The sequence below is a fragment of the Triticum urartu genome, chromosome 5A (assembly GCF_056163025.1).
Source record: "Triticum urartu cultivar PI428250 chromosome 5A, HENAU_Tu73, whole genome shotgun sequence".
In the NCBI taxonomy this organism is placed as follows: domain Eukaryota; kingdom Viridiplantae; phylum Streptophyta; class Magnoliopsida; order Poales; family Poaceae; genus Triticum; species Triticum urartu.
In genome coordinates this window covers 371,207,814-371,221,276 of record NC_141877.1, presented here as the reverse complement: position 1 = coordinate 371,221,276, position 13,463 = coordinate 371,207,814, and positions in this window count along the sequence as shown.

The following is a 13,463-nucleotide window of genomic DNA, read 5'->3' as shown; positions in this document are numbered from 1 at the left end:
TGGAGACCTTGGGTGTAATTCCTGATCTCTGTGATGATTTCAATATTTTGTTTGGCTCCACAGTTATTCAGGTACTGTATATTATCATTTACACTTTTGTAATCATAAGCTGTTTTTTTCATTTGTACACATAAATTTTATATCATCTTGGAGTACACTTTTTGTACTAATATTATGTTCTATGAGTTTGTCCATGGATAGCCTATCAGTGGTGCTGGACTCTGTCAAGGTCATATATATTATATTATATATATATATCAGTATTAATACTTTTGATCTGAACAAGATTATTGGCTTGCTGCGATGCTTTCCATATCTGGAGAACTTATATATACAAGTTATGATTTGACGCACATTGGAAGCCCATATATAGTGTAGTAGAATTAACCGTTCAACTTTTGCTCTTTCCGCATACTCTTTTTTTAGACCTTAATTGTTTTCAATCTTCATTTCTATTTAGGCAGAAGGATGGGGTATAAAAGGTATAACCAATTGGTGGTGTCAGAAGAACCAGGGTTTTCTCAGTACTCATGACATTCGTTTGAAGACAATAACGTTGGAAGGATATGTAGCCAGCCATGCAAACACTAGATTTGTCACATTCTTCCTGCTGAATGCAAGGGTACTATTGTCCATTAGGCTTAAGTTTATCAGCAACATACTTTCAATAGACATGTCAAAGAGAAGAAAAAGAAGTTTCAGGTGGACAAAAGGGCTTCTGAGCGTGCCCGACTTATATCTACAACATCCTGTAGTCATCTTCCAGTAATTTTTACGACCAATAATGGTCATTTTATGGATCAGACCGATCCATTTGATTGCGAGTACCAAAAACAGTGCTGGAGTTAGATGTTGTTGCCCTTTTCAACAACATCTAACAATGGTCATCTTGTGGTTCTTCCCTTGTCTAAACCCGATGAACTATGTCTCTTTTCTACAGTGTGTAAGTGATATGCCTCCAACGTATCTATAATTTTTTATTGTTCCATGCTGTTATATTATCATTCTTGTATGTTTTACAATCATTTATAGCAACTTTATATCATTTTTGGGGACTAACCTATTGACATAGTGCCTGGTGCCAGTTGCTGTTTTTTGCTTATTTTTTACTTCATAGAAAATCAATACCAAACGGAGTCCAAATGCAGCAAAACTTTTTGGAGGTTTTTCTGGACCAGAAGACACAATATGGACTAAAAAAGTACCAGAGGGGTGCCCCAAGGGGGGCACAACCCACCTGGGCGCGCCTGGAGGCCCAGACGCGTCCTGGTGGGTTGTGCCCACCTTGGTGGCCTCCCGCACCGCCTCTTTGCCCTAGAAATACCCAAATATTCCAGAAACCCTTGGGGAGTCGACGAAACACAATTCCAGCCACCGCAAGTTCCAGAACCACGAGATCCAATATAGACACCATCACGGAGGGGTTCATCATCCTCATTGGTGCCTCTCCCATGAGGCGTGAATAGTTCATTGTAGACCTATAGGTCCGTAGGCAGTAGCTAGATGGCTTCTTCTCTCTTTTTGATTCTCAATACAATGGTCTCTTGACGATCTATTTTCTGTAACTATTTTTGTGGTGTGTTTGTTGGGATCCACTGAACTTTGATTTTATGATCAGATCTATTTTATCCATGAAAGTTATTTGAGTTTTGATCTCTTATATGCATGATTACTTATAGCCTCGTATTTATTCTTCGAACCTTTGGTTTAGTTAGGCCGACTAGATCGATTTTTCTTGCCATGGGAAGAGGTGCTTTCTGATGGGTTCGATCATGCGGTGTTCTTTCCTAGTGACAGAAGGGGCAGCAAGACACGTATTGATCGTTTCTATTAAGGATAACAATATGGGGTCTATTCCTACATGAATAAATCTTGCCTACATCATGTCATCATTCTTATTGCATTACTCCATTTCTCCATGAACTTAATACACTAGATGCATGCTGGATAGCGGTCGATGTGTGGAGTAATAGTAGTAGATGCAAGCAGTTGTCGGTCTACTAATCTTGGACATGATGCCTATATGATGATCATTGCCTGGATATCATCATTATTATTTGAGGTTCTATCAATTGCCCAAGAGTAATTTGTTTACCCACTATATGATATTTTCTCGAGAGAGGCCACTAATGCAATCTACGGCCCCTGGGTCTATTGTTTATCATATTTGCTTCGAGATATATTTTTATTTTCTTTTCTTTTCAGATATTATTCTAAAAACCCAAAAATACCTTGCTGCACTTTTTCTTTCTTTATTTTATTTTGTTTCATCGAGAGATCTATTTATCCAAAATGATACAAACCAATCTATCTTCTACTTGAGAGGGATTGACAACCCCTCTTACGCGTCGGGTTGCAAAATATTTTTCTTTGTCTGCAGGTACCGTTTACATAGTGTTTCTTGGTTATCCTATTGGATTGATAACCTTGGTTTCATCACTGAGGGGAATACCTACCATAGCTTTGCTGCATCATCCCTAGCTCTTTAGGTAAATACTGACGCGGACACGAGCCATCAAGAAAGGATTTCTGGCGCCGTTGCCAGGAAGACATCATCAACATCTATCAGGTTCCTAATCACAAATCTCACTCCTTGCAATTTATATTATTTGCCATTTGCCTCTCGTTTTCATCACCCCCGCTTCACAAAAATTGTCGTTTTATTCACCCTCTTTTTCGTTCGCCGTTTTCTCGCCAAATCCGTTTTTTGTGTGCAATCTTGTTTGCGTAGTCACGATAACTCAAGAAAACACCAAGTTGTGTGATTTTTCCAATACCAATAATAATGATTTTATTAACACTCCGATTGCTCCTCCCGCCACTAGTGCGGAATCTTGTGATATTAATGCCGCTTTGTTGAATCTTGTTATGAAAGATCAATTTTACGGTACTCCTAATGAGGATGCCGCGTCCCATCTAAACACATTCATAGAATTATGCGATATGAAAAAGAAAAAGATGTGGACAATGATATTGTGAATTTGAAATTATTTCCGTTTTCTTTGCGAGACCGTGCAAAATTTTGGTTTTCTTCTTTGCCTCGCAATAGTATCAATTCTTGGGATAAGTGCAAAGATGCTTTTATTACTAAGTATTTTTCGCGCGCGAAAATTATTTACCTTAGGACACAAATCATGAATTTTAAGCAACTTGAGCATGAACATGTTGCGCAATCTTGGGAAAGAATGAAATTGATGCTAAGAAATTGTCCTACTCATTGTTTAAATCTTTGGATGATCATACAATTGTTTTTATGCGGGATTTAATTTTGTTTCTAGAAATCTTTTAGATCCCGCCGCAGGTGGTACTTTTATGGAAATTACTTTGGGTGAAGCTGAGGGAGTCCTGGATTAGTGGGTCCTCGGGTGTCCGAGCTATTCGATATGGGTTGGACTAATGGGCCGTGAAGATACAAGGCAGAAGACCTTCCCCCGTGTCCGGGTAGGACTCTCCTATGCGTGGATGACAAGACCGGTGTCCGGATATGTAATTTCCTTCTTCCAAAAACCGACTATGTACAACCCTAGGCCCCTCTGGTGTGTATATAAACCGGAGGGTTTAGTCCATAGAGGCTATCAGAATTCTCATAGGCTAGACATCTAGGGTTTAGCCATTACGATCTCGAGGTAGATCAACTCTTGTAACCCCTATACTCATCAAATACAATCAAGCAGGACGTAAGGTTTTACCTGCATTAAGAGGGCCCGAACCTAGGTAAACATTGTGTCCCACTTGTCCCTTGTTAGCTTCGATCCTCAGATGCACAGTTCGGGACCCCCTACCCGAGATCGGCCGGTTTTGACACCGTCATTGGTGCTTTCATTGAGAGTTCCATTGTGTTGTCGATAGAAGGATTGATGGCTCACCTTGTCATCAATGACGATATCACTTATGGAAGGGCCCTAACTTCAGGATAGGTCCTCCAGCTCGACGATTTTACCATGGACACTTGCTCGGCCGTTAAGCCAACGGCAGCCCCCACAATCGCCAAACATCATATCCGCATCGGCCTCTAACACTCCGAAAAGATGGATCTGACAGATATCTCATCCTTGAACGAGCTGCTAGATTGCATCGCCGCCCTAGGGCTTGCAACAGACTATGATGAGATCGGGCTTAAACCCGATCAGAGGGAAATCAAGTCCCCACCGATCACCCATCTGGTAGCAGTTGTTGAGGAACGAGCCGAGAACGCTTCTTCCCCTAAGTTAAAAACCAGCTATGTTCGGATTTCTGAGCCCTTCGAGTCGGACATCCATCCTCAGGAAGAGATTTCATGTCCTCCGAACTTAGGATCATGCATTGAGCCCGGAAGTCACTTGGACCTTCCTGGTCCTGAACCGGTGACCTCGGAGATTCTTCAAGCTCAGGATTCAATCTTGGGTCAGGATTCAACTTTTAGCCCACCCACCCACCACAATCAATATTATCCAAGTAATTCAGGCCCTCCAGACATATGTGACCTAATGTATGTAGGGCAGCAACCTCAGGAAACGGTCCATCACTTTTGGGCCAGATTCCTCCTTGTTGAAAACAAGATCAAAGATTGCTGCGACGGACGTGGTTTCAGTTCTTTGTCGTAACTTTATGGACGAGGGAATTCTCAATGCCCTCAACCGCCGCCGCATACAACACTTTATAGAATTGGCACACATAGTACATAAGTACTGCACGATGGAAAGCACATGGAAGGCCCAGACAGCCTGGTGGGAACCCCCTGCCTTTATGCAGCCCACCGTACGGGCAAAATGGATGCACCCTTACGAGGCATCCGATCACATGCCCATTGATAAGAAAAACAAACCCTTCACGGGATATAGAACTGTCCTTGATGAACTACTCAACAAGCCCTGCCGGATACATACGACGCCAAGCATAGCCTTCGTGCATGTTGGGTGCTCCGGCAAGTGGCTAAGAGTGGTGAGGCTATCCTCACCAGTACTACTCTAGGGAAGCATTCTTCGGAGGATGACGATCTCAATGTCTTTACGGTATTTTAGACCTTCTCTTCAAATAATCGGCACAAAAGGGCGCTCCGCGACCTCGCCGAAATCAACCAAGTAACCGCAATGAACCCTTGGAATGACACGGCCATAACCTTCACCGCCGACGACGAACCAAGGGCCCGATCAGTCCGAGCACCAGCCACCTTGGTCTTAAACCCAATTGTGGATGGCTTTCGACTCACCAAAGTGCTCATGGACGGCGGTATCGGACTTAACCTCATTTATGAAGACACGCTTGACAAAATGCAAATGGACACGAACTGCATCGAGCAAAGAGTACCACCTTTCGAGGCATCATCCCGAGTCGAGAAGCACGATGCTTGGGGAAAATTAAACTTGATGTAGTATTCGGCACGCCTGAGAATTACATGTCCGAAGAGTTGCTCTTCCACATGGCCCCTTTCAATAGCAGATATCACGCCCTCTTGGGGTGGGACACCTTCGCACGCTTCCAAGCCATACCCCATTATGGGTACATGAAGCTTAAAATGCCAGGGCCCAACGGAGTGATCAGTATCACCAGTGATTCAGATATAGCACTCTTTGCCAAAAGCAAAACCGCATCCTTGTCCCTCGAGGCACTATCCGAGGCCCTCGCGGCCGAAGAACTAACCACCCTGCGTTCCACAGTGGAAAAATATGATGTGATCCTCGACAAGAGGCCCAAATCCACCTCCTTCAAACAAGCAGCTGAAATAATCAAATTCCAAGTGCACCCAATGGATCCTAACAAAACAACATCCATTGGAGCACAGCTGGATCCAATGGTCGATGCCACCCTACAAGCGTTCCTGCACGAAAATGGGGACATCTTTGCCTGGCACCCTTGGGACATGTCCGGGATCCCATGCAGGCTGGCCGAACATAGACTCAATATAATAAAGGGGTTCAAACCAGTCAAGCAAACGCTGCGGCAATTTTTCAAACCCAAACGACAAGCTATGGGGGAGGAGCTAGCCAGACTACTCAAGGTCGGGTTCATTAGAGAGATCAAGCACCTGGACTGGCTAGCCAACCTGGTCATGGTGCCGAAGAAGGATAAATCCTGGCGCCTTTGTGTCGATTTCAAAGACGTCAGTAAGGCTTGTCCTAAGGACCCCTTCCCACTGCCCGGCATTGACCAAATTATTGACGCAACCGCGGGACACAACTCATTGTGTTTACTCGATGCCTTGTAACGCCCCGAGACTGATGTGCCAGGTGTCTTCCAGTTATTCGCTGTTGTTGCCTTGTCATTGCTTGTGTGTAATGCATCTCATATCATGTCATCATGTGCATTTCTTTTGCATACATGTTCGTCTCATGCATCCGAGCATTTTCCCCGTTGTCCGTTTTGCAATCCGGCGCTCCTATGTTCCCCGGTGTCCCTTTCTACCTCTTTTCGTGTGCAGGCGTTAAACGTTTTCGGATTGGACTGAGACTTGTCATGCGGCCTTAGTTTACTACCGGTAGACCGCCTGTCAAGTTTCATGCCATTTGGACTTCGTTTGATACTCCAACGGTTAACCGAGGGACCGAAAAGGCCTCGTGTGTGTTGCATCCCAACACCCCTCCAAAGTGGACCAAAACCCACCTAAACTTCCTCCATCATCTCAGTCGTTCGATCATGATCGCGTGGCCGAAAACCGCACCTCATTTGGAGCCTCCTAGCTCCTCCTACCTATAAAATAGCATCTCCCCCGAAATTTCGGATCTCTTCCTACCCTAACCTTAGTCTCCTTCCTCCTCCAGCCGCCAGACGTGTCCGACCGGACCGGACAACGTCCGCCGCCTCCCACGCCCTATCCGCAGCTGACAAGTGTCGCCACCGTCCACCTCCACTGCGCGGGCCCACAAGCCCATCTCCGGCCCGCTCCAGGCCGCGTCGGGCCCGAGCGCCCGAGGCACACGCCGCCCGCAGAGACGCGCCCCGCCGCCGCCGCCAGGTGCTCGCCGGCCGCCTCCTCCGCCGTTCCCCGCTGGCGCGCCTCCCCGCATGCCTCGCCGAAACGTCGCCGCGCCGCCCCGCTCCGGCCGCGCGCTGCCCTGCCCCGCCTCCGCCGAGAGACGTGGCCCGCCTCCTCCGCCGCACGTCGCGGATCCGGTCGGGCCGGACCGGACCCGGCGACCTCGAGCCTGGCCGCCGCCTCTCCTTGTTCTCCGGCGCCATTTTCGGCAAAGTTCCGGCCAGATCCGCCGCCATCCTTGATCCCCGCGCCACATTGACTTTTTCGCGGGGTAAAAAAATCTCACCAAGTCCCAGTAATTTTGTGCATACTTTGACATGCCATAACTCTGCATCCGTGGCTTCGATTCGTGCGTGTAGCATATCAAAATGTTCGTCTCGATGAGTACATCATTTCACCTCATTGCATCATTTTCATTTGAGCTCATCTTGATGCCCGAAATGCTGTTGGAAGAGGGCTATGTGATGATAGTTTCAGATCTGTTTCAGCAAATGCACTTTTGTCATTTTTGCCATGATTAATGTGTGCATGCTATGATCCTGAGCTCTACATGTGTTTTGAAGAATGCCATGCCATCTTTACAGGGGTGTATGCCATGTATTTTTGTGATCTTTGTGGTGACTAGCACAAGCATGCAAAGTAGCTTACTCAATGATGCTGATTTCAGGGATTTCAAATTTCACTAAGTCTTTGCCCAGTCATTATTTTTGTGCCATATGTTCACGTTGTTTCCTAGTGATCCGTGCCTCTTTTGAGCATGATCAGTAAGGATGTTTTGTAGATAATGTTATGATCTATCCACGCATGTATTTGTTTGCAATTATGGAGCACCCTAGCTTGAGTCAATCGAGCTCTACTTTTGCTATAAAATGTTCCTGGCAGATTGTTAACATGTTTAGCGATTTTGCCAAGCTTATTGTTGTTGATCCGTGCATGCTATGTTGTTGTTATTGCCATGTCTAGCTTCTATGCCATGTCTATTTGCTGGGTGTATGCTTAGTTTGTCATGCAATGCCTCGTAGTGAGTGCATCGAGCTCGTAAACATGCCTACTTGATAACTGTTTTGCCATGCTCCAGCTTTTCACCAAGTCTGAATCTGTTTATGTTTTTGCTATGTTCACATATTTGCAATTGTATTTTTTGATCCCTTTTGGCTCATGGTCACTAAGGGACTTTTGTTATATGCTTTGAGTATCTTCATGCCATGCCTTTCTTTGCCATGATATGTTCCTGTAGCATGTAGTTTTCATGCTCTAAACATTGCTTCCTGATGATAAAATTCTTGACATGCTGTTAATTTCACCAAGTCTGTAACCTGTTATCTTTTGCACTTTTGCCATGCTTGTTTGAACCTGTTATTGAGTGAATTAGCCGTAGCTCAGTGTTCATCTTTTGGTAAGCATCATGAGTGAATCCCTGCCATGTATTTTTTTGCCATGTTTAAGTGCAGTAGCTTATTTATCTTGATGCATTTATATGGCTTCGTGCTGATTATCGCAGACCAGTGCCATATTTGTTTTGCTTGCCATTTCCAAACCGTGCATCCGATTCCGGTGATCTTTATATCGATTTCGACCGAAATCAACTCACCTTTCCAGTGGCACTCTTGGATTTCCAAGTTTAGGCTAGGTCCAATCATTCCTTTCCAAATCTTGCATATGCATCGCATACCGCATCCTGCATATCATGTCATGTTCATGTGTTGGTTGTTTACTATGTTGTGTGCTTCTTTCTGGTGTTGCTTCTTCGGGTTGGTTCCGATAACGCCGCGTTTGTGAGGAACCGTTCGTCTACGTCCATTTGTCTTCTTCATGGACTCGTTCTTCTTCCTTGCGGGTTTCAGGCAAGATGACCATACCCTCGAAATCACTTCTATCTTTGCTTGCTAGTTGCTCGCTCTTTTTCTATGCCTATGCTATGATACCTACCATTTGCTTATCATGCCGCCCATATTGTTAAGCCAAGCCTCTAACCCACCTTGTCCTAGCAAACCGTTGTTTGGCTATGTTACCGCTTTGCTCAGCCCCTCTTATAGCGTTGTTAGTTGCAGGTGAAGATTGGAGTTTGTTCCATGTTGGAACATGGATATTTTGTTGGGATATCACAATATCTCTTATTTAATTAATGCATCTATACACTTGGTAAAGGGTGGAAGGCTCGGCCTTATGCCTGGTGTTTTGTTCCACTCTTGCCGCCCTAGTTTCTGTCATATCGGTGTTATGTTCCCGGATTTTGCGTTCCTTACACGGTTGGGTTATAATGGGAACCCCTTGATAGTTCACCTTGAATAAAACTCCTCCAGCAAGGCCCAACATTGGTTTTACCATTCGCCACCTAGCCTTTTTCCCTTGGGAGTCGCACATCCCGAGGGTCATCTTTATTTTAACCCCCCGGGCCAGTGCTTGTCTAAGTGTTGGTCCAAACTGAGCGATGTCCGGAGCTACATGGGCAACTCTGGGCTGGCCCACCTGACGTCTGGCTCATCCGGTGTGCCCTGAGAACGAGATATGTGCAGCTCCTATCGGGATTTGTCGGCACATCTGGGTGGTTTTGCTGGTCTTGTTTTACCATTGTCGAAATGTCTTGTAACCGGGATGCCGAGTCTGATCGGATTGTCTTGGGAGAAGGAATATCCTTCATTGACCATGAGAGCTTGTGATGGGCTAAGTTGGGATACCCCTGCAGGGATTTGAAATTTCGAAAGCCCTGCCCGCGATTATGGGCAGATGGGAATTTGTTAATGTCCGGTTGTAGATAACCTGAAGTTGATCTTATTTAAAATACATCAACCGCGTGTGTAGCCGTGATGGTCTCTTTCCGGCGGAGTCCGGGAAGTGAACACGGCGTTGGAGTTATGCTTTACGTAGGTTGTTCTAGGATCACTTCTTGATCATAGTTTCTCGAACGTGCCTTGCCTTCTCTTCTCGCTGTCATTTGCGTATGTTAGCTACCATATATGCTAGTCACTTGCTGCAGCTCCACCTCATACCTTTTACCCTACCTATAAGCTTAAATAGTCTTGATCGCGAGGGTGTGAGATTGCTGAGTCCCCTTGACTCACAGATACTTCCAAAACCAGATTGTAGGTGCCGATGATACCATGTAGATGACGCAACCGAGCTCAAGGAGGAGCTCGATGAAGATCTTGTTCATTGTGTTGTTTCGTTTCAGTTGATCAGTAGTGGAGCCCAGTTGGGACGATCGGGGATCTGTGTAGCATTTGGGGTAGTCTTCTTTTATTTTGGTTCCGTAGTCAGACCTTGATTGTATCTGGATGATGTAATGCTTTATTTATGTATTGTGTGAAGTGGTGATTGTAAGCCAACTATGTATCTCTTTCCCTTATGTATTACATGGGTTGTGTGAAGATTACCTCACTTGCGACATTGCCTTCAATGCGGTTATGCCTCTAAGTCATGCTTCGACATGTGGGAGATATAGCCGCATCGAGGGCGTTACATGCCTACTCCGGATACCATCAGATTAAGATGAAGGAGTCTGACCAGGTCGCAACGGAATTTATTACCCCGTATGGGCCTTTTTGCTTCAACATTATGCCCTTCAGGCTCAAAAACGCTGGTGCCACTTACCAACGCATGATCCAAACATGTTTGAAAAAACAAATTGGGAAGACAGTGGAGGCATATGTTGACGACGTGGTCATCAAGACTAAACACGTCGAATAATTGGTGGACGATCTACGCCTCACATTTGACAACCACCGAACATATGACATACGGCTCAATCCGGAAAAATGTGTTTTCGGTGTTCCAGCCGAGAAACTGCTCGGGTTCATTGTTTCCAATAGAGAAAATTGAAGCAAACCCAGCCAAAATCCGAGCCCTGTACAATTGGCAACGCCAACAGACTTAAAGCAGCTCCAATAACTAGCTGGGTGCGGGGCAGCCTTAAGCCGCTTCATCTCCAGATTGGGAGAAAAGGCATCACCACTCTATCGACTACTCCGATGCACCGATGCTACAACCGGATTGGCAGAAATAAAAACATTGTTAGCAGGTAACCCAATCCTAGCCGCCCCAAGTGTTGGCGAGCCTATGTTGCTCTACATATCCACGACTCGCCAAGTTGTGAGCACTGTGCTCATCGTCGAGCGAGAGGAAGAGGGACACAAATTCCCCATCTAGAAACTAGTATACTATGTATCGGCGGTCCTTACACCATGCAAATCTCGATACCCTCACTATCAGAAGATAGCTTATGCGGTCTTTATGGCATCCCAAAAGCTGCGACACTACTTTCAAGAGTGTTCGATCATGGTGGCATCCGAAGTACCACTCAATGACATCATAAATAACCGGGATGCCACCGGCCGCATAGCCAAATGGGCCATCAAGCTCCTACCATTTGAAATAACATACAAGCCACGCCGAGCTATTAAATCTCAGGTACTGGCCGACTTTGTCACCGAGTGGACAAAAGCCAAGCTCCCTAAAGAGTAGATCACATACTCCAACTGAGTCATGTACTTTGACGACTCTAAAATGTTAGCCGGACTAGGGTCTGGTGTCATCTTGACATCCCCTACGGGGGACACAGTCTGCTATGTGTTAAAAATCATGTATACAGACTCCAACAATGCAGCCGAATACGAGGCACTCCTACATGGTCTCCGAATGCTGTCTCCATGGGCATACAACACCTATAGGTGCATGGGGATTCAAACCTCGCAATATCCTAAATAAATGGAGAATTCGATGCAAAAGACCCAAAAATGGCGGCATACCAAAACACCAATGGCGATGCCGGTTGTAGATCCCGCACTCGACAGCGTGGGGAGAAGCGCGAGCCCCCACACCGGATCTCAGGAACCTGTAGAATCTCGGGAAGTAATAAGTAATTGATGGGTTTCTAGAGTGACAAAAGCTTAAACCCTAGTTTATGCGTTGCTTCGTAAGGGGCTGATTTGGATCCATATGTTTCATGCTATGGTTAGGTTTACCTTAATACTTCTGTTGTAGTTGCGGATGCTTGCAATGGGGGTTAATCATAAGTGGGATGCTTGTCCAAGTAAGGACAGTACCCAAGAACCGGTCCACCCACATATCAAATTATCAAAGTACCGAACGCGAATCATATGATCGTGATGAAAACTAGCTTGACGATAATTCCCATGTGTCCTCGGGAGCGCTTTCCTTCATATAAGAGTTTTTCCAGGCTTGTCCTTTGCTACAAAAAGGATTGGGCCATATTTCTGCACCTTATTTACTTTTATTACTTGCTACTCGTTACAAATTACCTTATCACAAAACTATCTGTTACCAATAATTTCAGTGCTTCCAGAGAATACCTTACTGAAAACTGCTTATCATTTCCTTCTGCTCCTCGTTGGGTTCGACACTCTTACTTATCGAAAAGGCTACGATGGATGCCCTATACTTGTGGGTCATCAAGAATCTTTTCTGGCACCGTTGTCGGGGAGTGAAGCGCCTTTGGTAGGTGGAATTTGGTAAGGAAAAATTTATATAGTGTGCTGAAATTTACTGTCACTTGTTAGTATGGAAAGTAATCCTTTGAGGGGCTTGTTCGGGGTATCTTCACCCCGACCGGTAGAGCAAATAGTTTCTCCTAAAACTACTGAACCTACCAAAAATGTTTACTTTGAAATTCCTTCGGGTATGATAGAGAAACTACTAGCTAATCATTTTGCAGGAGATGGAACATTACATCCCGACTTACACTTAATCTATGTGGATGAAGTTTGTGGATTATTTAAGCTTGCAGGTATGCCCGATGATGTTATCAAGAAGAAGGTCTTCCCTTTATCTTTGAAGGGAGATTCATTGACATGGTATAGGCTATGTGATGATATGGGATCATGGGACTATAAACGGTTGAAATTGGAATTCCATCAGAAGTTTTATCCTATGCATCTTGTTCATCATGATCGTAATTATATATATAATTTTTGGCCTCGCGAAGGAGAAAGCATCGCTCAAGCTTGGGGGAGGCTTAAGTCAATGTTATATTCATGCCCCAATCATGAGCTCTCAAGAGAAATGATTATTCAAAAATTTTATGCTCGCTTTCTGACAACAATCGCTCCATGCTCGATACTTCTTGTACCGGTTCCTTTATGATGCGAACTATTGAATTCAAATGGAATTTATTGGAGAGAATTAAAAGCAACTCTGAAGATTGGGATCTCGACGAAGGTAAGGAGTCAGGTATAACACCTAAGTTTTATTGTGTTAAATCTTTTATGGATAATAATGTTTTCCGTAAATTTAGCACTAAATATGGACTTGACTCTGAGATAGTAGCTTCTTTTTGTGAATCTTTTGCTACTCATGTTGATCTCCCTAAGGAGAAGTGGTTTAAATATAATCCTCCCCTTGAAACAAAAGTAGTTGCACCTATTAAAGTTGAAGAAAAGACTATCACTTATGATGATCCTGTTGTTCCTACTGCTTATGTTGAGAAACCACCTTTCCCTGTTAGAATAAAGAATCATGCTAAATCTTCCACTATGGTCAACAAAAGTAATATTAA